General features: G+C 42.4%; 1 protein-coding gene across 2 annotated transcripts in view; it reads left to right on the plus strand.

The window, feature by feature from the left end:
• The first annotated feature begins 3,265 nt into the window (after positions 1–3,265).
• WDFY3 (WD repeat and FYVE domain containing 3) overlaps positions 3,266–25,786 on the plus strand; it is a 128,005-nt gene continuing 105,484 nt past the window's right edge. For both annotated transcript variants that reach the window (XM_063415102.1, XM_063415103.1), the window contains exon 1: positions 3,266–3,598. The gene's annotated coding sequence lies outside the window, so the exon portion shown is untranslated. The remainder of the gene's footprint in view (positions 3,599–25,786) is intronic.

The following is a 25,786-nucleotide window of genomic DNA, read 5'->3' on the forward strand; positions in this document are numbered from 1 at the left end:
CACATTCTTGCTTTCAGTGCTGCTTTGTTAGTAGTTTTGTCCTAGAAGTAAAAAACTTTCACATTACGTCCAGCTGTAACAAACTATTCTTAAATAATTCAACTTTAAACTTGGATTCTGCAGCACTGGGATAGAAATATTTATTTATTTGAACTATGTGAGTAACACTAACAGCAGAAGAAAGCTCTTTATCCAGAGTGGGGCTGGATTTTTGGGCCCCAGAGGGTGAAGGACTTTTCTTGGACTGTTACTCCATCAGGTTGCTGGTGATTCTGCTGTGGGGACTGTGTTAATGCTTTACAAATGCTATGAGCTCAGCAGTAAACTATTTGGGGATTGTATAATTTATTAACTTCTGTCAAGCAGGCCATTATTTTTCTGAAGAACATGTGTGACAAGGGAATTTACTTTTTTTTATTTTTCAAATTTCAGCTAAATTTAACATGAGCGTCACAGGACAGGGGCACTAGACCCTCAACAGTCCCACCCTTCCTCTTATTTAATACCAAAAACTATCTGTAAACAAGCAAGAAGGAGGGAGGGAAGAGTAATTCTCAGAGGAAATATTAAGAATCCTGTATGATTAAAACATTAGGCTGCATAAATGTGGGAAGCAGTGCTACTTTCTTCTGTTAAAAAATTTTTAATTAAAAAAAGACTAAAATTCTTTCAAATTTATTTCACTTTCTTGTAGCAATTTCTTTCCAGTTCTGGATTTGCCTGTACTTTGCCGTAAGTTAGTATATGCAAAGAGGACAGATGTAGCTTTATGCCTAATATGTGTGAAATAAATGCAATAGAAGTATATTAGCATCTCACCTGGAAGTGGAGTGGCATTGCACCACTGGAATTCAATTGTGTTGGCTTCACTTTCCCCTCTAAAAGAGGTGGCAAAAAAATTTAAATAGATCTCCATGTTCTTTAATGATTGATGCACAGTTGCATTGCAAAGTGGAAGAAAGATGAACTGTAAATACTTTCCTTTGTCTAACTATAGCACTGTAATTAATATTTTGCAGCTTCTCTGAGAAAGACAAGCAGGTACCTGTGATGAGCTTTGCGAGAGGAGAGATGCTGAGAAGGTAAAAAGAGTGTCTGGTGTCACTCAGTACAGAGCATTACAAATTGCAATTATTTATTTTGGAACTGGGACAACTGACCAAAAGATGGGAACTATAAATAGGAATGCAATGAGCATTGGCTGTGCAAGAAGAAAAAAACAATGTAACTTGGCATGCAGCAAAACCTGTATATAACAGCACACAGCTGTCCCTGCAACTCCCACTGCCATCCTGGGGGATTTTTTTGATTTCCCACTACTTATAATGAATTAGGGACAGCACCATCTCTGTTAGCTTTGGTTCTTACTCAGTAGAGCTGTCTCAGATAGGTCCTGCTAAATCTTTACCTAAGAAAGATGCAAGTCTCCTCCTACACATGAATTACAAGGAGAAGATTGTTTGTTTTGTGAAGTGTTACTGCCATGTAACATTCACAGGCTGCATTTTGCACAGTAAGTGAAATAACTGTCGGGAAAAGCTGATGGAATCAGCGCTTCCCTTTGCTGCAGCTCAGAATGAAAATATCAAACGGGGCCACATTCTGCCTCGCAGAGTTCATTGTGGTTTTGCTTCTAGACTTGCAAGGCTGGAGGATGCACCTGTAAAAATTCAATGCATGTTAGCTTGGAATGGACTGAGATAGAGACGTTGGTAGTTTTGTTGCAGAAACATATTTTCTGCTGACTCTTGAGCTTAGCCTTCAATCCAGGGGTAAATTTTGTCAGTCTGGTATGTGATAGCATGCAACTCGACACACATACTTCTCCTTCTGTGTACATGATGCATACAAAACATTCTGAGTGCCCTATATGGCCTTAGCCACAGACAAATGTATTTTTTTTCCATAGCAGACAGTGACAATTACAGGTGTTAGCATGTGACATGGGAATAGGAGGCTGCAAAGAGTGGTTGGGAAGAAGTTGTTACAATGCTCTATGTCTAAAAAGTAGGCAAAAGCAAGTGTTTTTGAATGGGACCAGATAATTTCCACTGCCAGCTGAACAGCAGAACATCAGCCAGAAAAAACCCATTAAGAACACTTACATGTTTGATGCTAACGGCAGGAGAAGGAAGAATGGATAAATGGTGTTTGCTCCATTTGTCCTCCAGCACAACAGAGTACACATCTTCCTCCAATAAACCCCTGTAGCACAGGGAAGAGGCTCTGGTCCTGGTTCCTGATGCTTGTGATAATTTGCCAATGAAACATAGAGTCTTGTATGGTTTGTGCATTGTCTATTGCAGCTTTTACCCCGTAGCCAGATTCTCCAAACGGATATTTTGGTTTTTTTCAATGAAGGCTTCAGAAGGGATTTTGTAAAGGAACAAACAAAAAAAATACCGAAGCAGAACTGCTAGAGGGTGAATGGCTGCTAGCAGCTGATTTTTTGGAGGAGGTAAGTTTATAAGTGACTGGAAAAAGGCAGAAGGGTGTCTGGTCACTCAAGTGTGGACACACCTTTGCACTGCTCCTCAGGAGTGTCCAAGAGGATGGAGCTTGCCTGGGGGTTCAGTGACCCCTGCACTGTGTGCCCAGAACATGCCTAAACCCATGTCTTGTCCTGCAGACAAAAAGGAGTCCTTCCACTTCTGGGAATTTAACGCAATTTCTGGATTAAGTAGGAAAAGGGTGACTATTTCTGTTTAAACAATTGGATCATACAGATGAGACTGGTTGGTCAGCACGGGCACACAATCCTCTTTGTGGTCAGCACCAGCGATATCCAGTGGACTTTCCCTAGATGTACACTTGACAAAGAGCGAAAGGGAAAACACCTCGAGCCCAGCTCAAGGGTGGGTTATTTGCTCCGGCATCCACCTGCATTCCCTTCCTCATCCCACATCCAGGGTCCTGCCCGGGACGGTTTCTCCTCATGTGTCAGCGGCTCGGGCCTGTGGCGGCGGGGAGCAGGGGAGAGGACACGGGCGGTCAGCGCCGGAGGAGCGGGAATTCTGCCACACAACAGTGGGGAGAAGCCAAACCCACCGCTCCAAAAAAGTAAGACAATCGTAAAAAGCCCCAGAACTACGAAGCGGGCCCGCGGCCTGTCAGCACCAGCCGGCTCTCCTCAGGCGGCCTCACCGCGCCGCGGGAGCGACCGCAGCCAGCCGGGAGCAGTGGGAGGAGGAGGAGGAGGAGCGGAGGGAGGAGGCAGCGCTGGCAGCCGGGCGGGGAGGGGGCACTCGGCGCCGAGGAGGAGGACTAAGATGGCCACCAGCCGCCGCGGGGAGCGGCCCCGCTCCCTCCGCGGCCCCCTCGGCGCGGCCCGGCCTTGATGGGGCCGGGACGACCCCGGCGCCCGGACGGTGCAGCAGCGGCGGCGGCGGCGCCTCCCGCCGGAGCCCGCCCGGGGGGAGCCGCCCTCCCGGCCCGGCCCGCACCGCCCGGCCGCGGCCGCCGCGCCGCGTAAGCCCCCGAGCCGAGCCCTGCTGGCGGAGAGAGCACAGCGGAGAGAGGAGAGCGAGGAGGGACGGACCGCCCGCCGCCCCCTCCCCGGGCCGGCACAGCGGCACCGCCGGGACCCCGCCGCCCCCCGGTGAGTGTCCGCCGGCGCAGCCCGCCGCCTCCCCGGGCCCCGCCGCTTTGTTGCGCCGCCGGCGGGCCCGGGGAGACCCGGCGCCCCCTCAGCCCTGCGCGGCCCGGCCGCAGGCCCCGCTCCCCGGGGATGCCGAGCGGCCGGGCCGGGCTGGAGGAGGGGGCGGCCGATCATTGTCACTGCGCGGGCACCCCCGCCGGCGCCACTGCAGGGGCCGCGCCGGGGCCGCGGGGGAAGCGCGGGGGTCGCGGAGGAGCCCCGCGGGCGCTGGGCCGCTCCGGCCGCCTTTGTTGTGGCTGGGGCGGGCGGTGCTCCCGCGGGAGCCCCGGCGGGGTGCGGGAGGGGCCCGGCGGCCCCAGCCCCGGGCAGGCCTGCAGGGAGTGTGAGGGAGCCGCCGCGGGCTCCGGGCGGCTCACAGGCGCTGGGCCGGGGCGGCTTTTTGCCCCTCGCGTTTTATTTTAGTTTTTCATGCGGATGCTGGTTTTGGCGGCAGCCTCGAGCTGTCGACCCCGCGGTGCGGCAGGGACATTGAAGTTACGGAGCAGGCTGGGTTGTCCCCGGGGACGGGGGGGTCGCGGCTCCCGGAGGGCTCGGAACGCGGTGTTGGGGGGATTTGCGAGATTGCTGAAGCACCTGGTCCTTGTTTTGAGCGTGGTTTTGCAGTTCTGGGAGGTGGTCCTGGCTAATGGAGAGGTTTGCATAGAGACCAGTCAGTAGTGCTGGGTGCTGAAACCGTGGGTGATGTTCACCTTGAAAGATTAGGGCTGTGATTTCTAGCTGTGCCTGCATAACAAAACACTTAGGAAAGAAGTGCAGAGGACCAGATGTATTTAGTTTGACCTATAGTTTCATAAATGGTATAACTGAATTTTTTTTTACTAACTAGAATAACTTGCAAGATTTCAGTGTAGACCTGTGAGTCTTGGCCTTATTTTAATGCCTGAATTTTGGTTTCTTGGTAATGTAGATTTGTGATACATGTCCACATATTGGACCATGAAATTTTACTATGAAGAACAAGTGGTGGTTTTCCTGTTAAGAAAAGCGAATTTTTGCATGTTTCAGCTAACAGAAGTTATTTTTCTCCACCAAAGCTGGGTTGCTCCCTGTTCCCTTTGCATGCTGTAGGATGCTCCTGAGCTCACAGACTCCTATGGATCCAATCAGGCTCTGCAGAGAACCAGCTTGATTGCATCCTTGGCACATTTTGGTGATAAGGTAGCAGTATCTTGAAGCAGGCTATGTAAACAAACCCTACAGTCTGCATGAACTGGCATTTCTGCAATATCTCCCTCATCCTGTGCAATCTTGGTGGACATACAGCATTTGAAGATATGAACTTACCTGCTGTAGGCATGGTCAGTGGCAGTAAGCCAGAAATCTCTTTGCTTTTAGGTTATAGGCAGGCAGGCATTGTGTCCTGTGAGTGTGTCCCTGTTAATGTGGCATTGTGCCTTTGTTCCGTGGCCCTGGTCAAAAAGTGCTGGCGGTCAAACTTTGGCTGCACGTTTGGACTGAGTGGGCATCTCCTCACTGTGTGGTGTGGGTTTGTTGAGCTCAATTGGTGCCAGCTCTGGAATACTCAACACTGTTGATAAAAAGGTGTTTTGGGTAGAAGACTCTCTAAAATATCAGATGGGAGGATGGTGAATGGTGTTCTTCTGTTTGGTATGTGTTTGCTAGGAACTGGACACATTTGCTTTTCTAGTTTGTTGGGCAATTTTTTGGAATAAAAATGTGGTATGTTTTGGGTTTTGTGGTCATATTGCATCTCTTAGTCTCTGATTATCTAGCTGAAGCAAGTTAAACACGGTGCTGCTGTGACTTAATATCTTCGGCACCCACTTAAAAATGTGTTACTTCATTTCTATATCAAGGTTTAAGAAAGGGTTGGTGTATCCAGTCAATTGTTTATTTCCAGTCCAGTACATCAAGATCAGCTATTCGGTAGTACTGCTGCCACCCAGTACTATGGGAAAAGAACACTTATCTTTTTATTCAAAACGGTAACAGAAGGATGCTGAAAAATAATAATTACAGTGAAAAAATAATTACAGTTCTTGATAATTCAACGCTGACATAACAAGGCTACATGATCTTGGTACAGGAGTGGTGTGAGGAGGTGAACTGTGACAGAGATCCCAGGTCTCTGATCTGTGACAGAGCTGTGTGGCTGTGCTCTGGTTTCTGCCTTCAGGATGCCTTGATGTGTGCTGCTGTTCTCCAGTGTGTTTCACATCCACCAACCTTGCATTAATTCTTAGTTTTCCACGAGTGTTCTGTGGGATTTTTGGCGCTCAGGAAACTTCAGTGGTGCTTTATGTGCAGGGAACGGGAGTGAGTGCGGGCAGAGGCTCTGCTCGCCCCTTGAAATGCTCAGGACTGTCATGAGATTGTTTGGAAACTTTGGTGTTGGAACATGGTGTTTCACTTCCCAAATATTGATATTAACTGTTCCGTGCCTGGGTTCTGGGCATTCACTTGGGTTTCTGGAGATGCACTAAGCTGAAAAACGTAAAGAGAAGGCAGTGCCTCCTTTTGGGGTGGTTAAATTGCTAAAGGACAAATCTGTTCATGTTAATTAGGAGTTTCATTCTTGTTTGTAAGTGATTTTAAGTCCCTATTGCAAAATAGTGGAAATAGTGTTTCAGCAGTGGCCTTTGACTTGCAGGACTTCCTGCCATGAGGAAGTTTTGTGTCGTTTGTCCAAAATAAACAGATTTTGAAGAGTGCAGATGAAGTATGCTGTGAGAAACCATACATCTAAGTCACAATTTACCCCCTATTGCTTGCTTGCTTTCCTGATAGTTAGTACCATGGAAGTCTATTCTTATGATAGGTTACTAGAATGTAACTTGCATTTGGTAATGGGAAATAGAATTTTCTGTTGGTCCACAATACAATTTCTGGTTATTTGTGTAGGTGGGAAACAAATAATTTCCTCGTGGCTTTAATACAGAAGCTTTTATCTTCACAGGTTTCTTTCTTGATTCTTTTCTCATGCTGGTGGTGTTGCTGATTGCAATAGTGCACTCTTCAAAATGCCCAAGTTATGACAAATACAGTGTTAGTATTAACAGTATTCCTTTGTTTGATGTATTTGGAATGCTGATTGCTTTAAAAATTACTTTTTTTGTTACTGACCTGTCCTAAGTGACCAACAGCTTTAAGCCTTCACGTGTTGGAGGATTGAGGTGCATTCATGTAAGATTGTCACATCTAGAACAGCTCTCTTTAACTTTGTAATTTCGTTTAGAGTTTCCTAACAACAGGAGTTATACAAGAGTGAAACTGTTTATCTTCTATTGGAGACTTTGCATCCTGCAGCTGGGCTGTTCATACCTTGTCCAGGCCGGGGAGGGGAAAATTATAATTATAAGGTCCCTGTGCAAGTCTGTTTTAAGCCCCACAGACAGCGTAGAAAGTGTTGCCATCCTTGTGTTGGGTACAAAACCCTGCTGGCAGGATGTAACATTTTAACTGGAGTCATTGCTGGGGAGGTGAGAGCAGCTCCTTGGCTCAGGTGAGAGCACTGCCAGCTTTGCAGGACTCAGGGTGCGTTAGTGGTGATCCAGCCTTGAGAGCATCACTTTGGCAAGCAGCCCCTGTTTGATGAGGCACAAGTGCAGATTTTGGCTTTTTGGTCACATCTCTGTTCCCCCAGCTATTACAGGTGAGTGTGTACAGCCCCTCCCTGGTACAAACTGGGATTTGGTGGCTGCTCTGAGGACTGGATGGCAACAACCTCTCACTGAGGAGGCCAAGGAGTGGCATCAGGTGCTGGTGTCACTGCTGGGGACTTCCTTACATGTGCCAGGAGCTCTTGGCTGCTATTGAAGCGTTCAAAACAAGTGCAAAGGGCAGCTTTGTCCAGTCCCAAGAAGGAAGAATAGGTCTTGTTCCTTTTCTATTTGCTTTGCTCTAAGTATGCAGGAGGTTTTTTTTTTCTTTCCTTTAAGTCTTTTGTGAGTGAAGATGACCTACATCTTCTGTTTTATCCCCATGAACAGCTCTGGGGCAGAATTTTCTGATTTTTGTTCTGTGTGGAAATGTGCAATTGATGTGATTTTTGGCAATTGTGCTGATGTTTTTGAAATTTTGAATGACAGCAGGGAGCACGTTTGACTTTTTTTTTAAGGTGTATTTTTTTTCCTTTTTTTTTCTTCCTACCTGTTGAGCAAAGCTGTGGAAGTGGATAGTGGAAATAAAACTATATTGAGATTTGAGAGGGAAAAAAAAAAAGCTTGATGTTTCTTTGGAATTACTTTATTCCAGTAAGAGTTACACACCATCTATTGGGATCTTTCTCATTTGAGGAAAGAGAGGTTTGACTGCTTTACTGATTTTGGTGTTTCATCACTACCCTGTGATGGATTTCTGCCTGTCTTAAGCATGTGGCTTGTAATGCTTCTCACATATCACAGAATAGGAACAGATTTGCAGAACTTGCACATGGGAAAAAAATACCTTCTGAAATTTCAAATGCAGTAGAACAGTGTTGTGCTGGGAAGGAGGGAATTGTGTGGGAGCCATAAACAGTAAGGGATGTTGAATGGTATGAAGGCAGGTATTTTTAATTTTAAGAAATGTCAGTGGAAGATGAGATGGATGCATCTGAGTTATAACAATCAGACATGCATTAATAGAATATTAATTCTATATATTAATATAGAATTCTAATTAATTAATTAGAATTAATTTAGTTCTTACAGCTTCACAAATATTGTTATTTCCGTGTGTTTTTATTACAATAAGACATGGAAAAAGCTTTGATCAGGTTGGCTAGCCTAATGTACAGACAATAATAAATTTGAAAACACATGGAAGAAGTGGCTTTTCCAGGTGGCTTATTTCATCCTTTTCTCTCCTACTCTACAGATTTTTTTTTTGTTGCAGTGGAAGCATGTAAGAGAGAAATTCCTGCTTTTTCAGGCTGGCTGGGTATTCATCAGTCACATGGATAATTCAAGCTTCTTTTTCCAATTCTAAGACATCTACCTTAGAGAAGTCAGGTTCTTTTAACTGTGAAGCTGGTCCCTCTATTGAATCATCCATTTTCTTACTAATGGCTGTGACAGTTTTGATTTTGAATGTGCATTTGAGGATTTGTAGTGAAGGATTTCAGAGTTAAGGGGGAGTTAGCAAGATTGATCCTTATCTTAAACCAGCTATATCAAATAAGCAAATGGAGAAAAAACCCCAAACCTTAAGAGCTGACAATTTGGTAGTGCTAAGATAGACACATGGCTAGAAGGAGAAGATACTCCTACACGTTCTTAGGTGTTTTGTGGTTTTTTGGGGTCTTTCAATTTTGGAACGTGATGACTTCAGTGAGAGTGGATCAGCAGCTCTTGAGAAAAATGTACATCTGGTTTTCTGTTCCACTGCAGCTTTTGTCAGAGTTATCACCATGCATTGGGCATGAGAGTAGCTCTATCTAGTGCTACTTTTCTCAGTATCATTCTGCCAGGTGGAGTGTGGGTGTGAATGAACCACGTTTTATGTTCTTCCATTACCAGATGATTTCATATTTTCATCTGAAGACGTGGTAAAAATCTCAGCGTTGTCCAAAGCAGAATGGTTTGATCTGTGTGAGGTAATAGGTGATGGGATGTTGCTTCAGAAAGTGGAATGTGTTTGAATGCCATGGTGATAGTGTTGCTTCTTATCCCTTGTTCTTGTTGAGAACGAAAATCTGAGCTCACAGATGGGCTCAGGAAGAGGGGTTTGTACAGCAGGAACTTCCTAAAGTTTGTGTTTGGTTATTTGGCACAATAACAAAAAGGATATTTGTAAGAATATCCTTTTTTGTTTGTTGTTTAATTTGAGATAAGGAGACTAGAAGTAGAAATTGCAGGGCTAGGCAAATGCTTAGAGTATCCAGCAGATATGTTGTTTAAAGGATACAAAAGGATAAAACATGCTAAAATATCAACTTGGCTGGGTAATAAACCTTTCTAAAGACTCGTCAAGTGCTTGGATGATGGGCAGTCCCGAAAGGGAGAAAGGCTGTTCAGAGTGCCTTAGGTAAAGTTCCCTGAGAAGGTTAATCAGATGTAAGTGCACTTGGCATAATGAGCCTGAGCTTTGTCTGAGGTTTATGAGCCCAGTGGGGAGTGTTGGCCTGTGGTGGGAGAGCTGTTCTAGGGGAGGTTTGTTTTTATGATATGGAGGCATCAGTGGCAGGCCTGGTTCATGTGATTCCTGCAGCCAAAGTGTGCAGAGCAGGGGGTGAGCGATGCATGGAGGCAAGCTCAGAAATGATACTTAAGTTTGGGGAAAACCCCCAAAAAAACCACCCCCAAAAGGGCTCAAAACCCCCTAAAACAACAAAAAATCGAAGTGAGCAGTTGCCTGAAGACAACCAAAAGAGTAATGGGAACCAAGAGACAGGAATTCACCTCCTTGATAGCATTCAGAGTGCCACTGATGGTCTTAGGGCTTGGTTGTGCATTTGTGTGCTTGCCAAGGCTTGTTTACTTCTAATGGGATTTTAAGGAGGTCCTTGGGTCTTGAAGTGAGAGCCAGGGATGAGATGAGGCCTTGGTTTGTATTGCATGAGTGCACAGAGTACAGAATGTATCACACAGACAAAACAGGTAGACAGTGCATTCCTTAATGTAAAAGTTGGGACTTTTGATGTTCTCAGAGTTGGAATTTCTGGTGCAGGCCCTCATTAGTGAGATTAGCTCAAGTTACGGCTTCTAAAGCATTGAAAACACTAATCAAATTGATTTCTTTTTTGATTCTGAGCCTTAAGCATCCAGTTTTCATTTTTTTTCCCACAACTGTGAGGATTACGTCATCTTTGGAATCTTCACATGGCAAAATGCTCTGGGCTGGGGTGCCACAGGTACAATGAGACTGAGAAAGCCGTGATCAGAGCTGGTAATGTTCTTGTCGTCAGTGGTTTCCTGTCTGAAAGTGACTGAGGAGGAGTGAAATTTATTTTATTTCAGAGTTTCTTTATGCTTGTAGAAGAAATGATGCCTCTCTGAACAAGCAGAAGTAAACATTGGTTATAATTTTATAAGCAGTCATGTGGAATAGGCATAGGAACGGGTTTGGTATTGCATCACAAGTTAAATACTAATACTTGAGTCAGCAGTTGAGCAGTGAGCCACAGTACAAATGTAAAAACAAAGTCTCTATGGATATGATCTAAGAGAATGCTAATTTGCTTGTTAATTAGGTTTGCAAAAGTTTCTTTTTAACAGTTCTGAGCAGTGAGCCTAAACTAGTGACAAATATTTAATTTAGGTTTTGAGTGGGTCATGAAGTAACCAGGGAGTATCTTTTCAAGCTTTTCACTGTTAGGATGTGTAAAGGCACCCTAGCAACATGTCTTACTTTGACTGTAGCAATTTCTGGAGACAAATATTTTGCTTTCATTTCTTTCCAGCCACATAGCCATGTTCTCAGCAGTGTTGGATCAGGGTAGGGGAGACCATGGCTTCCCTGCTGTCTGTTGAAAGCCCTTGTAGTTTGACTGGCGATGTTTTTGTGCAGACAGGACTGTGGATGTGCTGTGTAAGCAGCAGGATTTTGGTTTTTAATTACTTGTACAGTGTCAGGGTTTATCCCCAGCCAGCAACCAAGCCCTGTGTAGCCACTCACTCACACTGCACCAAGAATGGGGAGGGAATCAGAAGGTAAAAGCTGGGAAACCTGGGGGCTGAGATAAAGACAATTTAACAGGGAAAGCAAAAGCCACACACACACAAGCAAAGAGAAACAGGGAATGAATTCCCTGCTTTCCATGGGCAGGCAGGACAGCAGGGCCCCATCATGGATAGCAGCTTCTTGGGAAGACAAACACCATCACTCTAAATGTGCCCCCTTCCTTCTCCCTCTCACTTTATATACTGAGTGTGATGTCTCATGGTCTGGAATATCCCTTTGGGGTCACCTGTCCTGGCTGTGTCCCTTCCCAGGCACCCTGAGCTCCCTCGCTGGTGTGGCTGGTACGAAGAGCAGAAAAGGTCTTGGCTCTGTGCAAGCCCTGCTCAGCAATAACAAAACATCTCTGTGTTATCACCCCTGTGCTCAGCACAAATCCAGAGCACACCCCCATCCCAGCCACCGGGAATAAAATTAACCCTGCCCCAGCCAGAATCAGCACACAGAGTTTCCTGGTGTGAATTGGGATAGCCTACTGATGAGTTTAACCTTTAAATATAACCTGTTTTACTTCCAGTAAACCACCTATGTATATATTTTATACTTCAAATACAGGTGATGATATGAATGTTTAGGTTTTTGTTTGTTTGGCTTTTTTTTTTCCTTTTTAATAAAAGGAAGCAGAGGAGATGTGTGTACTGGAAATAATGTACTTGGAAAAATCTTTTTAGTCTAGCTGTGTGTCTTTCCATTGTAATCTTTCTTTATAGAAGGAGATCAATATAGTTGATGTTTTTCTGAAGTAGCTTAGATTGAGTAAAGAACATGCTAGGGTGAGGGTTTAGGTTCCTCTGGCACAGACAGAATAAATTTAAAAGATGAAAACTCTCCTCCTCTTTCCTGTCTGTCCTCTTTTCCATCATCCTTTGCAGGATGAAGTTGCCGCCTGAGTAAGGATGAACATTTCAAATGAAAACATAATAATACAAAGTATGAGAATAAGCTTATTTCAATAGTTTAGGAAAAGACAAGGGTGCCATCATTAGTAGATGTTCATATTGTGTGGAATGCAACTTAGAATTGTCTTGTTGCATTAAGCTGAGGGTTGTGGTGCTGAGGAGGAAATAAATCCCTAGACCTGCTTGTTGTCTGCCTTTGTAATACTTCCATGGTTAATAATCTGTTCTCCTGGCAAGTTACCACTCCTAATATGTTTCATTTTTATTCTGAGTTTGCTCACCTTCCGGGACGTGTTGAAATGCCATTATCTGCTTGGTCCAAGAGCCCTGAGCTGTGTAAATACGATCTGCATGCAGAGATGACGACCCAGGCTCTTTTTAACTTTATCTTGACCTTCAATAATAAATTTAGCTTTCAGTAATAAAATATATTTAAGTGTTTGTAGTCATTTGTATTCTGGTTGCTCTCTTGAGCTATAAGAAAGCTGACCTTTAGATGTCTCAGAGTAGTCTGTTGGCATGCTGGTTTATGCAGTAATATTTCTTGCCTAAATAATATTTCTTGCCTAAAATCCTCCCCTCCTTCCCCAATTCAGGGATGCTGCATCCAAGGATCATGTAACTCATGTTGCCACGGGCTTGCTGGTTCTTTTGGGATTTGTTTACTGTGTGTTCACATCCCTTTTTCCCAGTCTGGTTTCTAGCATGCAGCCGTGCATTTGGAGGTACTAAAATTGGTTTCATTGGAAGGTGCCCTGTCTGCAGAGAGGTGTGAATGATTGTATCCAAATAATTGGTTTGTAATTACCACCTACTCCCCCAGTGTGCTCGTGCGGGTGCATGAATTACTGGCTTCTATTTCTTGTATTAGCTGGTGTACTTTTAATGTGATTAAAGGCAGGTTGCTGAGCTGAAGGGATCAGTTTAATGATGCTGAGCAGCACGTGCCAGCTCTGGTAGTGAGGGAATATATTCATGTGGAGATACCATGCTTATCTCAAAGTGATCAATTTAATAATGCAGTGAGATAGCAAATAGAAATGTCTCTGAGAAAGATGTCTGGCAAATCTGAACTGATACAGCTCGTCTAAATAACGTTATCATAGTCACAATTCAGTCTCAAAATGGTAGAAATTTCATTACTCAACCAAGTAGGTGAGAGCTTAGAGGGAGTTGGGGTTTTGTGTCTGGTTTGTGGGGTTTTGGTGTCATTTAAGTGTTGTTTTGGTGTGGTTTTTTGTTTTGTTGTTATCAGTGTGTGGGGTTTTTTTTTGTTTTGATTTCCCCTCAATAGTTTAAGCATGTCAGATAATTTCAGAATATGAGGTCCCCCTAGTACTAAACCAGTTTGTTTCTTTTTGATTTCCAGTGTGCTGGTTGTATTATCAACAGGGCAGGGGGATGGAAGTGGACACAGAGCAGTTCCATTTGTGCCACATTGGAAGACAGTTTCTCTTCTGAAATATCTTTATAGATCTGCAAGCTTAAGAAAATTGTGTTGCAGTCATCATGCAATACTCCTTTCCGTATCATCTTTCAGTTTGGGAAATAACACTGGTCAGTCTCAGAGATTTGTCCCTGCTTTTTAATTAGATAAGAAAGTTTGGTAAATTTGAGAGGGAATATTTCTTTTGTACCTCTGACACTTGACTCCTCAGTCACCCTGAGTGTTTATTTGTATTCTTTGCTGCCTCCTTCCTTCATGTGGCTGGTTAGTGACCTCTTGTTACCTTTGTGCCCTGTTGGGAACTTCCTGCAGGATGGGGAATTCTCCCTTTGGCTGATAGAGGAGGTGCTCTCTGTACTTCACTTTATCACCGTGGCTATAGGTTTTTCCTGTAGCCCCTTCCAAGAGGAATGCTGACAAGTCTGGACAGGCAGAAGGAAGGAATGTGTCAGCTTGCCACAAGTAAGAGAACCCAGCTTGGTGACCCATCTCTGTTTCACAGTTAGTGTTTCTCTTGCAGTGTTTGTTCTTCTAAGTCTGGCGTTGTGAGTGCTACTGTTGCTCCTGGGAGCCCTTTAAATGAAACAAACGCATTAATTCCCTTTCCTGGCTCCGTGGGTTGGTTGGTTTGTTTTTTAATATTTTGCGTTTGAAAAAACACTGCTTATGACAGCAAGCAAAGGAGAGTTGTGTGTGTCTGTGCTGGTTTGTCAGAGCATTCATTTATCCGTTCTGCTGGTTTGAGAGATTTTTTTTTGAGTCTTTTTTGTGCAGCATAATCTCAATTGTACGCCGATCCTGATCTGCCCTTGAAAGAAAATTATGCTTTATGGACATTCTGCAGGTCTGTTGCTGATCCAGACTGCTGGGCTTCTGTTTTAAAACAAATGCTTTGGATTCATGCCAAAATAGTGCTTGGAAAAAGATTGCTACAGAGAATTCCTCCAGTGCCCTCCTGGAAATGCGTCAGAGCAGGAGAGAAACCATAGATAGCAGCATGGGCCTGATGCACTTGGACCCATCTCAGAATTTGCTCCTCCTCCCCTTTTTTTTTTTTTTATATGGAGATCTTACTCATTATCATTAAAAATCAAAGGGAGAATACACTGAAGACTAAATAGATTTCTTTTCCCCTCTTAATTACTTCTAATTCATCTGCTTGTAATTCATTACAGCTTGTAATTTCAGTTCGTCTAAATCCAGGATATCACTGATGTTCTAAATATTATTGCTTTTTTTTAGACAAATCATTTGCTGTTATTTTTGTTTCAGCATATACATGCACAGGTAATTTGGGATCAGCATAATTATTTCTGATTAATAGACTCTGGAATGGCTCCCTTTTGTCCATAGGATTGGTGGTCAGTGAGTTAACTTCAGTTTTATGCAAGTAATGTAAATCCTAATTTTGTTTCCTACTGTTCATTTCTTGTTGACTGAGATGATGTCAGGATGAAAGTTTTGTGGTTTTTTCTTTTGCTGGGCAGGAGAGTTGTCAAGACTTGACAGGTTTAAGAAGTAGTATGTTCTTGGCTTTTTTTTATTTGTTTTAGGTCAAAACACAGTAAACCTTGGGATTTCCTACATTATGCTAATAACAAAGCAGGTAAAAGCCTTTTAATGATTTAAAGAGAGAAACAAATGACAATTATTTTCATTATTTTATGCTATTGTTGCCTTCATTTTTTGATCTCTTCTGAAACTAAGCTTTAGGGTTATAAAGCGGGAATAATCAGATTTGAACATCTGCGTTCGAGCTTCTCGTGGTTTAAGTAAATAGGTTTTCAGGACTTGTGTGTCCACAGAATTGTAGTCCATCTTCCATTTTTCATTTCCTTCATGTCTTCTGGATGCATCTCCTTTTTCCCTCCACCATCCAGAACTTGCTTGCTCAAATTTGTCATTTTTTTCAAGTCACTGATAATTGCCTTTTGGAGGTTTTTTTCCTCTTTCTTTCTAGTTTGCTCTTTTCTCTCTTCCCCTTTTGAAGAAAGAGATAGATTTAATGTAACGGAGAAAATTTTTCAGGACCCAGAATGAGCCTCAATTATATTTGTGAAGCCTGAAGACAAATGTAAAAAGCCTGGAGTCTTAAGAGAGGTTCTGCAGTGAGTCTGAATTACTTGTGTGTCCATTCTTCATTGGAAAAGAGATCATTATAGACTTCAAATATCAGTGGATAGTGGGTGATTAAGAGAAACTGCTCATCAGCTGAGCTGCACAGAATTCACCTCTTGCAGTGTGTGAACCCAGCTGTCCAAAATCAAGATAGAGTGTGAAATGCCCTTACAGCCTTGGGAGGAAATAATTGTCTTTTGCAGGTACTTAATTCCCATTACCTTAGGTGTTGGTTTGAAGATCATACTTTCAGAGGGCTGTTCAATCAGAAATTATCAACTCCAGAGCAACCCTAGCCACTTAAGAAGTGTCTTTTGACACTTTGTCATTGTGTGTTTGATGTGTGAGTTTACTAATAAGACACATTTTTATGTAAACCATTTCTAATGAAAGTGAGAAGCAGAGTGGGGAACTTTGGAAGCTTAGCTGTGAGATTTACTCTTTGCTTAGTTTTTAGCATTTTTAGTATCTGTTTTATAAGTAATTTTTTTACAGTGCCAGATTTTTCTTGTTAGAGTCCTGGAGCACTTCATGTTTGTGGTTTTTCTCCTTCTGCTCCTTCCTCAGCACCAACTCCAAAAGGAGTGGGGGAGAGTAGCTGGGATTTTCAGATTTCCTTTCTTTTCCACAAGGAAGGGCATCTCTCTCTTTATCCACAACAGCTGTTCCAGTTGCACTTGGATTACAGTGGTGTCTTGAGAGTTGCCTGGTGTTGCTTTACTCTTTGAGCAGGTAAAATGGCTCCCCTGAGCCCTGAACATGAGATTTGTTCAAAGAATTTTCCAGAGCCAGCAGGGGAGTGAGGGGACTGCTGATGAAGTTGGTGTAAGGGGTGCTCGTTGCAGAGCAGGTCATTAATCAAAATTCAGAGTTGTTGCAGAAGCATTAGGAGAGGTAAGTGGCTTACTTCATTCAGAACTGAGACATTATGGATAAAGCTGTGCTGCTTTGTAGCATATTCACAATAAGGGGCTTTAAGGATTGGATTATTGCCATCTGCAGCAATCCCTGAGATGAAAAAAAGTGTAAGAAAGGTGAAGTTGGAATGTGCTGCTCTCCTGTTAAGGTGGTTGCTGATGGAATGCTGCTGTGACCTGGCCACTGCTTCTGGAGTTGTGAGTGGTCAGGACAATCTGCTGAGTGCAGTGAGGCTGGTGAGGCAGAGCAGCAGCTGCTGCATTTTCCTGAGGCAAGTTCAGCAGAGAGGAGTGGGCCTTTCTCTAATCGCTGGTCCCTCAATATCTTGTATATACAGAATCAGCGCCTGGCCAGGATATTCCTTTGTGCAGGCTTTCAGGGTAGCAACTTCCTTTCCCTTCCCCATGGATGGTGCCATTCTCATTCTGTTATCCAGGAGCTGGCAGGCTGGAGGGGAGGCAAGAGAAATACAGGTTATATGTGGTGTCTGCCTTCTGAAACTGGTCTGTGCTTCCACTGCAATACAGCTCCTGGTATTTGCACTTCTCTGCTAATTCCTGCAATTGTTTGTGGGAGTGGTGTGTGCTGAGCACAGGAGGTAATTCTTGGAGTTGTAGGGTTGAATGCAGAGTGAATTTGTTTGAGTAGCAGAGTGAGTTTGTTCTCTCTTTGCACAGTCAGTGAATTTTCCAGTGTTCTAAACCCTAGCTGGAAAATAACAATGGGACATAAAGTGCCAAGATGGCCATCTTAGTGTAGTCCTTGTGGGTTCTTAAAATTTTTTTGCAATGCCATGGGCCTCTTAATTTTATCTGGATGGTTGTCAGAGATTGGCAGCAATGACATGGATTTCCACATCCAAAGAAATTCAGGAATATTGCTGCATCATGTCTTTGCTGATCCTGCAATGCAGTAGCTTTGGGCTGTGAGCCCAAATCGTGGTGAAAAGATACAAAACTTCTGACCCAGAGGTAAGAAGAACCAAATGGACAAGACTTAGAGCAGAAGAGGGATAATCACAAGGAAATGCAAATTTCAGATGAGGAGATAAAGCTTTTGTTCTTTTGGCCCAAGTCCTTAATGGGAGAGCTATAGTTAGGCTAGAATTATCTTTATGGATTCAGTGCTGGCAAACTCAAATTCAACTGCCTCTTAATTAGCATGCAGTATCTTTGTGGTCTTCCAGTCTTGAATCAAACTTCACTTTCACTCTTTGTGCAATGCCTCAGTGTCAGGTCTGCACAATATGTGACCACTCAAGAAAACCTCTATCCTTTCTCATTCTTCAGTGATGTCATTGCTCATAAGTTGATTTGTCTTCATTTTTCTGTAAATGTTACACCAGTTCTCCTGTAAGTATCTCCAGAATATCCGGTTAGATAGTTAGAATTGTGTTAGCACTTGGGATATTTTTGTATTTTGATATTTAGTTTTATATTTATATTTTTGTAGTTAGTGACTTTGGTTCAAATGCCACAATAGCCACAGAATTCATGGAGTTCTACAGCAGCAAGAGAGGTCACATGTGATGCAAGTTGGCCTTAGGGACAGCTTTCTCCCATGCAGACATGTCTTCTGAGAGCAGAGCTGGAAAAGCCAGGTGGTAAATTCTTGTGGCTTGGCACTGGCTTTAGGACATGTTGCTTTTTGGGGAAATAGCCTTTTTTAGCAGGGGTCAGCGTAGAATTTGATGTTTAGTGTTTCAGTAAGCTGAAAAGTAATGTTTGAAACTACAGAGCTCCATATCTTCAGTATGACTTCACATGTAATATTTCATTTATTAGCTCCTGTGCCCTAAAGAGACTTTTGTTGCTTATTTGTTTTCTTAATGACGAGAAGGGCAGACATTGTATAACTTCTCAGGCAGCAGCGATTATGCAACTGATCCTGTTATTGTGGAGCCAAAGTCCTTCCCAGTCCCTGAGCACCAGCTGCTTGTGTTCTGGTTCCTGCTTTTTTCCTTTTCTTTCTTCCCCCCGCCCTCCCAATTTGTTTGTGAACAAGTTTTTTTTTTTTTTTCCCATATTGCTGTTTCCTTCTCTTTCCAGTGCCAGTGAGACAGTGGCTTGTTTGGGTTCATTCTTTGATTTACTCTGCTGCAAAATCAAACTGCCCTTGTACATCATGGGAAATATGAAATGTATAGGGAAATAAAATCACTTGATACTTTATGGGTACATAAGAAAAGTCATTTGCTTGGATCTAAATGAAACATTGCAGATGGCCTTTGTTGGAGTTCAGGTCAAAAGTTACAAGTTCATGTTCTCATGATTTTACAAACACGTAAATAACTGGTGTTTGTTTAGTTTGTTGGGTTTTTTTTCCTCTTCCTTCAAAGGGTGGGCTTGAGAGAAATTTTAATTCTCTCCCTGGCCCTGCCCTGGGATCACCAAATAAAATATAGTACTCCTGTGTATAAGATGAGGTAGTTGTAAATCTCATGCTTTTACAGCCAAGTGATCTCACTGCAGTATAATAAAGGCAGTTAATATATTGTAAAAATGTTTGCCCTACTCACACCTCATTTTCAGTCCCAGTTTTATGTCATGGTATTTCCACTTTGTGTCACGTGGCTTCCTGTGAGCATAAGTGACCAAGGCAGGCTGGTTTGATCCTTGATAAAACATTTAGGGATGAGAGAAGAGATGGAAAATTGCAGACTACAGAGAAATTCCCTGCTTACAGATGAGCTGAGTGTACCCTCTGCAAGGAGGAGAAATAATAGTTGAATATTGAAATAATAGTTGATACTGCACTGCTTGTTACCATGTCAAGTGTGATCAGTCATAAATAGGCTCTAGTGCTTAATGTCCTATATCAGGAAATACATTGGGGTTAAGGGTTTAAAGTCCTTATTTAGTTTATAAGTCCTATGCTAAAGATGGTATAGGGAGTACAGAGATTTCCTTGCTCGCAGTGCCTGCACTGTAGGTTGGGTATTTGGAGAGGTGGCAAGGTGCTGTCATTTATAGGACATTTCTGTCCTTTTTTCTGGGCTCTTTTGTTGGGATTTCCTTCCCTCCAGTGTCTCTGCTTTCAGCACACCAGGCACAGAGAAGATGCTCTTTTACAGCCACAAGACTGGATGGGTACTATGGATGCTTCAGTCTTGTCACCTTACACTGTCCCCTCCAGTTTCCCACGACAGAGATGTTGAGTTCTGGCTTGAAGTGACTGCATGCTGTAGCCACATTTATCACAGATTTACTTCATTATTTCCATTGTTAGTGAAGGTTCTGCCAGAATTCTTCCCTTGCAGTTCTGGCATTGTGAGTACAAGAATGTTGTATTTTATTAGAGCACCTGGTACTGGAGAAACACAGAAAGAAATGATGAGAAGGGAAGGGTTGTAAAGATTTTTCTGGAAAAATACATAACACCCCCAAAAAAGAGCTTTATATTATGTCTAATTTTTGTCACTTTCTGGTGTTTTGGTTTTGTTTTTTGGTTTTTTGGGGTTTTTTTTGTTTGTTTTTTGGTTTTTTGGTTGTTTTGTTTTATTTTTGTTTTCTGTCTTATTTTAATTTTTGTTTTATTTTTTATTTTTGTTTATTTTTATTTTTGTTTATTTTTGGTTTTGTTTATTCTTATTTTTTGCTTTATGGTTTATTTTTTTGTTTACTTTTGTTTATTTTGTTTTGTTTATTTTTTGTTTATTTTTGTTTTTGTTTATTTTGGGGTTTTTGTTTATTTTTTTGGTTTTTGTTTATTTTTTGTTTATTTTTTGGTGTTTTTGTTTTTGTTTTGTTTTTGTTTTGTTTTTGTTTTGTTTTTGTTTTGTTTTTGTTTTGTTTTTTGTGGGGTTTTAATGGTTTTTTCGTTTATTTTATTGGCGCTTTTTTTTGTTTATTTTTTTTGTTTTGTTTTGTTTATTTTTTGTTTAGTCGATGCCTGGAGTGAAAATTACATCCCCTGGTTCAGGGTTCCCTCCCTGCTGACAGCAGGGCAGAGAAACCTCTGCAGAGGCTGGAGGAACCTGGGCAGGGCCGCAGCCCAACTGCTGCTCACTGCTGGAGCAGCTCTGAGAGGGGACAAAGCTGTCCCAGGCTTGATCCAGACCTGAAAACCTCCAAGTGTGGGGACAGCACCGCCTCCCTGAGCCCGTCCTGGTGCTCCCCCGTGGGGAATAAACCTTCTCTGAACCTCTCCTGTGCCCGTTCTCTTGTCCCTTTTCCTGCCACCATGCAGTGCTGTGCAAAGCCTGACTTCGCCTCTGGTTTGCCAATAGCCTGTGGCACCTTTTAATATAGGTCAGCCTTCAGTCCTTGTTAGGAAATAGAAACTTTGTGATTAATTAGAGTAAATAAAAATACATATGAGCTTGGAATTAACGGCAGGGATAACGTAGTGATGTATTGATTACATTATGCAATATAGCATCAGTGAGTGTGGCTATATTGAGCAAGCTAGCATGTAGATACTAATTGAGAGGGAAAAATCTTTATTTACTTTTGAGTGTACTGTTTGCAACAACTTATACACTTCTCTGTGTAAAAGAAATAAATAACCATACACCCATCAGTGAGGGAATTGAACACAGTATTTAAAATTGTGTTGAAAGTCTCCAAATACCAAGGTAACAGATCTGTTCTTAAGAATGCCAGAGCATCTGTCCTCAGGGCAGGTATTTGACTTTTGGATTTCAGAATTTTAGATACCATTGGTGTAGATAATCAGTATTTGTCTCTATATCCAGAGGGTTTTGTTCATCCTGTGGGAAGCTAAAGAGCGAGCCAGGCTTTAGCTTCCTGAAATAAAGAACCCCTCTCTGTTATTCTGGTCTTTATTTCCCATTTGATGAAGCAAAATGTTGAGTATTCATGTAGGTTTATTTTATTTGTTCATCTCTTGGAGATGCTCAGAGCTCATGTGCTGAGCAGAGGTTGGACTCACTGAGCTTCACAGAAATCTTCCATCCTCTATAATTCTGTAGTTACACGCAAACAACATCCACTATTTCAGAGATCATGGTGCTTTAACATTAAGACCCAGCTGCTTAATTTTAAACCTCTCCTTAAAAAAGACAATACTTCTTATCAAGCAATAAAATTAACAAAATTTTATGTCACAGGTGACCTGCAAGTCAGTTCAGCATGTCTGTGTAGGGAGCATCCGGAGTTTAGCACTGGCACATTGTGATTTATTTCTACGAGAAGCACTTTTCTTTGCTGTTAAGAGCAGAAGCAGGTTTATGGGTGACTGAATTAATGCATTCTTGGCAAAGACTTTTGTAAATTGAGGATTGAGTACAGTAGGTGAGAGCATTCTGAAGACAACTTTAAATAAATTTTACTAATTTATTTAAACGTGCATGGGTTTGATGGTTCATTTGCAGAGGGAATTAGCATTTATTTCCATTTGGAGCATCAACTTAGAATAGTAGATATTATCAAAGCATGCAAATTTAATTAGGGAGTAATTAAAAGGTGAAGTAACATGAAGCATGTATGACAATTTTCTTGTTCCTTTTTCAGATTAATTTTGGCTTTGACTTAATATAAATGCAGTTTATGGAGCATTTTTCTTTTCAGTGGCACAGACATCAGGAGTTGCATTAGTTCTTCCTCACTGCAGTTACACTGAAGCAAGACTGGGGCTGTCCAACAGAACTTGCCCACAGTAAATGAGATTGGATTTATTTCCTTGACTTTCATTGCCTTGCTTTAAACAAGTGTAAATTGTTGGTGTTAAACTTTCCTTGCTTTTAAATTGTACCTAGTGCCAGATTGCTGAAGTTGTTTTGCATTCTGCCTCTCTGTGTAGAGGATGCTTCTGGAGGAGATGTGGATGCAGCAAATTTCTCAAGGGTGATGTCTCCTTTTATTGTATCTCGTTGGCCATTTGCATCTATATCTTTTCAGGCTTTGCTGTATTGAGAAAAACCTGCCTGAAAGGCAACACTGGAATTTTTTAGGGTAAGGAGAAGCTTCTTGAAAGACATGGAGCAAAAGTGCATTTTTTACAAAATGCATGATGACCCAATGGACTTTGCATTTAGAAAAGCCCAAAAGTTTTTATTCATATGATGGAAAAAATATTTTTAATTACCTTATGTAATTATGCAGATTACCTTAATCAATTCTTCAGGAAATACCTGTAGATTGGGACTTGTCTGTTAAAATTGATGTGTCACTTAGGTTTTTATTGGTCATGCTCAAGCTGGCTACCTTAATATTATGTTTTGAGAAAATAGTTGGAAATTATATGTTCCAACTCTTTGAACCAAAGGAAAGTCCTTCAATGCAGCAGGGAGCTTTATGTGAGCCATGGGTGGGGGTGTTTTGGTGTCTGAGGCTCGTTTGCTGAATGACACTTGGATTCTGGACAATAATAGCCGTGCCTGCTGCCAGGGTTCAGTGGTGGGTCATGGAAAGGAGGCGACACAGAGCTCGTGTGAGCCGCCTGTGGGGAGGAGAAATCCCCACCCTGTTTGTTTTGCACTGCAAGTGGAAGCACCGTGACTCCCCGTTGTATTTGTTATTTATGGTGTACTTTTTCATGAGGTCATTGCCACTTGAGACGCTTTTCAAGTAATCAGGAGCAGACACCGGATACGGAATGGGCAGTTTGGTTCTTGCTGTGCTGCTTTTCCATTGTGGGTTTGAGCAGCCTCTGGATAGTGTTCTGTAGATGGGAAAGCCAGAGAGCAAGGTGCTGCCTCTCTGGAGAGGTTCAGGTTGTATTTATATTTCTTTCTGCACCCTTTCAGTGGACAGAGAGGGGTGAGGATGCCTGTAGGCAGCACAGCCAGGGAGTTCCAAATTGCCTGCGTGTCACCAGGAGTTCCATTGTCCCTGTGGAGAGTCAGGAACCTAGTTTGGATGGAGAGAGTGTGAATGCCCTAAGAAATCATCTAGGAAAGCTATATCTGAATCTTATTTGAAAAACACAGATCCTCTCCTCCAGGAAAGGCTTTGTTGAACATGCCACAGTTCACTTCCCAGAGATATTTCTATTTTACACTGGAGACTCAATAAGGCAGGAAGGTGACTAAGCTGTGCCACCCCCTTGACACCGACCAGAACTGGTTCTCCTTTCTCAGAATTTGCTGCAGGATTTACCATTTCTTCTTCAGAGCTTCTGTGCCTTCACTAGGCTGGAGGGTGTGAGGAAACTGGAGTCATTTGCTTTGGTGCTTCCAGAGTTTGGCTCTTTGTGACTGGTTGGTTCAAAATGAACCTATTTTGTTACTTAGCTTAGTTACATTTCTATGGAGGATGTTGTCTTAGGATATTTAAGGTTGAAACCAACTTCTTTTTTCTCATTGCTGCAGTATAGAATGTGTGTTCTTGGTCTTGCAGTCACTTTTGCTGACTGATGACCACAGAGAGAAATAAAGCTTGAGCAATACTGAAGTTTGTTTGATGGAAGTAAACTAGGAGTGTTGTGGTTTTTTGGCACCACAGAAGGCATTTAATTCTTATTAACTGTGTTTAAACAGGACCTCCTGCTCCCCTGTGTTTATTGGTTTTGAGACTGCAAGTGAAAACAATTCACTTTGTGCAGATACATTGGATACAGTCTTTCTCAAGCCATTGTGACCCTGACAAAATATGGAAGTAAGATAAATGAAGAGAATCAGGACTTAGGGACAAGGCATTCCAAATGTACTGTGGGAATATAGATAAACCATAGATAAACTTTTGGCTCAGGACCAAATAAATAACAATATGCAAGAGGGTTGTGAGCTGTCTTCAGGGTTGTACTTCCTCATGGCATTTTCTACAGTTTTAGCTGGAAAAGATGCTGATACTACCCTTTAATTTCTGCTCAAGAAAGCTTGTGGGTTTTGAGTACTTGCAGTGTAACTGGTCATTTGAGCTTTGCAAATATAGTAAATGTTAATTAAGTTTAGTGCAATCACACTCTGATCTGATTTGGAGTATGATACCTGCATTGTCTGTATTTAAAACCAAAAATCTGTCATTTTGAACCTGAGAGGCAGTTGGTTATATAATAAAATTCTTAATAGGGTGAAATGAAGATAGCTGAAACAGCAGTTCCTTATTTGTTTTAAGGTTTGTCCAGTAACAGTTCCTATGACAAAAGGACCATTTGTTTATCATCTTAGTTTAAATATTTGCTTGCTTCTGCAGAGCTGAAATCAAAGTGCTCTCCCTACTTTTGGTGTTTCTGAGTTCCACGGTCCAATTTCTACAGTTTTATGTGCTGTGCACACAGGTGGTGTTTGGTTCTGGCTGGTGGCTCCTTATTTTTCCTCATGAGCAGATGGGACTGGAGGGAGAAGGTTTCACAGTCATGGACAATGGAGTTAGGAGAGAAATTCTCCTTTACTTGTTAATGCTGAACCACTTGCACTTGCCAGCAAGTTACTTAAGATTTTAGAGCATACAACAACATTGTAACAAGATTTTATATTGTTTTAACCTCTGCAATATCTCTGTGAGCAAGATTTTCCCATTAGTGCCATCTCTCTTACAAAGCCTTTCAAAGGTACCTGATGCCAAGTCAATTTTCCCCCCACCAAAATATTATCTGCTCCTTTAAATGTACAAAATAATAAATTATATAAATTGTATTATAAATTTTTCCAGTTGCTTTAGGTATGCCTGTACTGTGTAGTAATCTGGAGTGTAGGAATGCTGTACTTATAGTGCCAAATGGGGCTGACTGGGAATCAGAGGTAAAATAATCAGAGGTCTGATAACTAAATAACCTAATTATTTGCCAGGTTCTACAGTGGCCACTGCTGGGTTTTCTGCCTCTGCCACCTGCCTGGGTGAGCTGCAGAACCTTGTGATGGTTTCATGGAATTGTGCTCAAGTGAGCTCAGACTCAGTGCCCCTTGGTGGCTTGTGTGTGTCCACTTGCAAATTCTAAGATGAATATTTTATAACTTGGAAAATAAGAGGCAGACAGACTAGGGGAGAGGCCAGGGAAAACTGCACCTTCAGTAGCTTCAGAGTTGCTCAGCTGGGTTGGTGTCAATGTAGCTCAGTACTTATTCCCCTGCTGAAATGGTGAGAAATCACTTGGTTCCTCAGAGGGATGCTCTTGCTGATCACGGCTGTCAGCGCATTAATTATTGGGCTTGCACTTTGTATTAACTCTTGGAGCAGTTCATGTGCTCTCAGTGAGAATCATTTAATCAGAGAAACACTGCTG

The sequence above is a fragment of the Prinia subflava genome, chromosome 18 (genome assembly GCF_021018805.1).
Source record: "Prinia subflava isolate CZ2003 ecotype Zambia chromosome 18, Cam_Psub_1.2, whole genome shotgun sequence".
NCBI lineage: Eukaryota > Metazoa > Chordata > Aves > Passeriformes > Cisticolidae > Prinia > Prinia subflava.